The 4,099-nt window shown below is 44.5% G+C and overlaps 1 long non-coding RNA gene across 1 annotated transcript; it reads right to left on the bottom strand.

Moving 5' to 3' along the window:
- Positions 1–1,847: 1,847 nt before the first annotated feature.
- LOC123176162 (uncharacterized) lies at positions 1,848–2,584 on the bottom strand. The gene is made up of 3 exons (XR_006488389.1): positions 2,403–2,584; positions 2,150–2,278; positions 1,848–2,072 (listed from the first exon to the last, which is right to left on the bottom strand). It is a non-coding gene; the product is annotated as an uncharacterized lncRNA (long non-coding RNA).
- Positions 2,585–4,099: the final 1,515 nt, after the last annotated feature.

Genomic DNA, 4,099 nt, shown 5'->3' with positions numbered 1-4,099 from the left:
GCTTGATGGTGTGAGCTGCTTCGGTATGCCATGGAAAGAAGTTGCCACAGTTGTATACTGTAAGATATTGGAGGCACGAGAGGTCCTGGAGTCCATGGCACGTGAAGCTGCATCTTCTGACATCTAGTCTTCTTAGGGATTTCAGATTGGTCAGCTCTGTCATTGAAATGTGTGATACATCTGTAATGATGGTGTGAGCTGCTTCGATGGGCCGCAGAAAGAAGTTGCCACATTCTTTTACTGTAAGTGATTGGAGGCACGCGAGGTCCTGCAGTCCATGGCACCTGATGCTGCATCTTCTGACATCTAGTCTTCTTAGGGATTTCAGATTGCTGAGCGGTGCCATTGACTGCATGCCTGACTCTCCTTCAATCTCAAGTGTCTCCAGGGAAGCAGGGAAAAGCTTGATGGTGTGAGCTGCTTCGGTATGCCATGGAAAGAAATTGCCACAGTTGTATACTGTAAGATATTGGAGGCACGAGAGGTCCTGGAGTCCATGGCACGTGAAGCTGCATCTTCTAACCGTCGGATCGATTTAATACTACCCACTTAATTGAGTAGTATGATGTACCGTAAAAACTCTCAAAAACTGGCGGTGTGGAGAGGCCGGGAGGAGGTGGGTTGCACGTTGTATTGCTTCCCAGTCCTTAAGCATACTATGGTACGTAGCTTCCTCCTCGTCAGGGTTCAGGTTGGTCAAGACTCAAGACTCAAGACGGAGCGAGGATGAGAGACACCTGCACGATGATGCATGCCACCACATACATGAAACTAATCAGCACTATCGACATCCCGAAACATCCAGCATGGAAGACGAACCACATGTAATGTAGTAATTACCTATGATAGGGTCGATTATGCAGAAATAACTCCATCTAGATATCAAGAGAGAGGCTCACATCAGTTTCGTTGTCTGGAACTCTGGTTGGAACAACCAACTTCTGGATTCACTGTTCGCTGTGAATAATCCTGCAGAATACAAAGTAATGAATCTATCATAAGGTCAGAAAAGTGAACAAGGCAAAGGGAAACTAACCATTTAAATGCTCAAATTCCTTATTTTCAGTTGGCCAACAGGTATGAACCTGCTAAACTAGAGCTGAAACTCGTACCATCTAGATCAACATGCCAGAGGATAAACTACTCTTCCTCCCAAACTGTTAATCTCATGAAACAAAAGCTGCTCAGTCACTAGGAAGTCAGCCAATCTGGCCGATGCTTGAAGGAACCAGTGGAAAGACTTCTATATATACGATCTGGGACCTGAAACATTTCCATAGCTTAAAGGTTATGATAATCGTCATGCTTTAAGTTAAAAGAAAACACACATTCATAAGATTTATGTAAAGCAGAAACAAAAAGACATTCACCTCCAGTTTAATCAATCGGCTGTCCCCTGTGTCTTCGTAGTTTACCATGCAATGCAAGCAGCTGCTATGCATGCAAACTTCAGTAGTCCATTTCTGATACCAGTAGGTACAATGTAATATGGGACACACGACTTATATGAGAGCTGCCAAAACTGTATACGAAAGGAAGGTAGCTGTATTTCAACACAAAATTTGCACTGCAAATGAAATAATAAAAACCCATGTACGAACCGGCAGATAGGCCGACAACTTGCACATGCCGCATGACTTGCACCCAGGATTCACAGTTTATCTACGTGCACATTGCGCTTTGGAAATGAGTAATTCTGCCATCAAGCCTGTCCGGTTTCACAAGTTAGTAGTAATAGTATAGTACAGAGTAATAGGATAGGTGGGGTCGATTTCCTTGAGAAAAGAAAGGAAAATGGTGAAAATTAATTGTTACCTTGGGCTGGGCTAAAGTTGGGTTTGTTCCTTCTAATTTCTTGATTCCCTCTTGTAGCTCTGCACTAAAGCGTAATATATCTAGCTGTCGCAGTGAAACAGGGAGATCACCCCTTACGCAACGACCAGGACAAACCATGACTACTAGGCCCATGAGTGAGGAAAGGCTGTGTAACCCTTGACCTTGAGGCCGGGATGGCAGACCCCAATCATCATTCCCAGACTCCAATGTGTGGAGGGTAACTAGCAGCGAGTAAACTGCGTTTGGGAGAAACAAACATTGTTGAGATGCTGAACTAAGAATAAGAATGAAAGTGACAGAGGGATCGACTGACCTTTGAAATGGCCTTGGTATAGCTGCACAGCTACTTCTTGATGATACTTTTGTTACTGATATTGTTATTGTTTGGATGGAGCAACCAAAGAAGTCCTGAATACCAAATCCACTGTCGGCCGTAATCGTCCTGCAGAAACAGAGTAATGAAAGTAAGGTCAGAAAACGGGCATATAAATGCTCAACCAAAAAGAATCCCACTTTCTTGATACAAGTGTATCTAAAAACAAATGGTAAAATAGATAGTCATTCACCTCTAGGTTCATCGATAGAGTGCATACTGTAGCACTCCTCTCCATCTCAAATACTAGCTACCTGTGTGCTATAATACGAGACACAACTTGTAGATGGAGATCCTGGCCAGATGCTAGTCTCAACAAGAGTAGCTTGAAAGGTTTCATGACTATGTAGTATGTACACAATGCAGCTAAAATGATTGAGCAGCTGTGTTGGCAATCCACCTGTCAGATTTAACAAGTTATTAGTTAGTACTACTTCAAAACAATAGATAATTGCGGGATCGACTCCCTTTCTTCGTTGGAAAAGAAGGAATACATAGATAGCAGGAGTTGTGTTACCTTGTGCTACTCAAGTTCAAGTATCACATTAAAATCTGGTTTTGTTCCTTTTAATTGCTTGGCTTGCTCTTGTAGCCCGGGACAGCAACCCTGCACTAATAGACACTCCAGTGAAGTGGGAAAGTCCCCCTTGTGCAGAGATTGGATTTTAGGACAATCTTGGACAAATAGTGTTTTAAGAGAAGGAAGGCTGTGTAGGCCTTGAGGAAGGCACAACAGATTAGGGCAATCCATAAAATTGATGAAACGGAGTGAGGTGAGGAGCTGAAGAGCTCTCTCTTCCTCTTCCGTGAAGCTTTCTGCCCGGTGATCATACCAGAATTCTAAAGTGTGGAGGGTAGCGGCAAGGAGGCTACAGATGGGAGCCACAAGCACTGCTGAGATGCAATCCACTGTAAGTTCTCGTAGTTGACAGTTGTCTGCAGGCGATAACAGGTTGGTCCTTGCTACCACCAATTCCGAGAACAAATCCGCTGATATAGAACGGCTAAGACAATTTCCTCTGTTGTACATCTTCAAACTGTTGAGGTTGACTGTGATGGGAGGATTAAAACCATCCACTGTTAAATTCTCAGAGTTCACCAGTACAAGATCGGTGAGACAAGTGAGGTTCGAGAGTAGAGCCATTGACTCCATGGTTGACTCTCCATCAATCTCAAGTTCCTCGAGGGAAGAAGGCAAAGGATTGATGATGGTGTGAGCTGCTTCGATGGGCTGCAGAAAGAAGTTGCCACATTCTTTTACTGTAAGTGATTGGAGGCACGCGAGGTCCTGCAGTCCATGGCACCTGATGCTGCATCTTCTGACATCTAGTCTTCTTAGGGATTTCAGATTGCTGAGCGGTGCCATTGACTGCATGCCTGACTCTCCTTCAATCTCAAGTGTCTCCAGGGAAGCAGGGAAAAGCTTGATGGTGTGAGCTGCTTCGGTATGCCATGGAAAGAAGTTGCCACAGTTGTATACTGTAAGATATTGGAGGCACGAGAGGTCCTGGAGTCCATGGCACATGAAGCTGCATCTTCTGACATCTAGTCTTCTTAGGGATTTCAGATTGGTCAGCTCTGTCATTGAAATGTGTGATACATCTGTAATGATGGTGTGAGCTGCTTCGATGGGCCGCAGAAAGAAGTTGCCACATTCTTTTACTGTAAGTGATTGGAGGCACGCGAGGTCCTGCAGTCCATGGCACCTGATGCTGCATCTTCTGACATCTAGTCTTCTTAGGGATTTCAGATTGCTGAGCGGTGCCATTGACTGCATGCCTGACTCTCCTTCAATCTCAAGTGTCTCCAGGGAAGCAGGGAAACGCTTGATGGTGTGAGCTGCTTCGGTATGCCATGGAAAGAAGTTGCCACAGTTGTATACTGTAAGAT

Source organism: Triticum aestivum, unplaced genomic scaffold, assembly GCF_018294505.1.
Source record: "Triticum aestivum cultivar Chinese Spring unplaced genomic scaffold, IWGSC CS RefSeq v2.1 scaffold121917, whole genome shotgun sequence".
NCBI classification, from domain to species: domain Eukaryota; kingdom Viridiplantae; phylum Streptophyta; class Magnoliopsida; order Poales; family Poaceae; genus Triticum; species Triticum aestivum.
The sequence above is the reverse complement of the archived record's forward strand: the minus strand, read 5'-3'. Positions and strand labels throughout refer to the sequence as shown.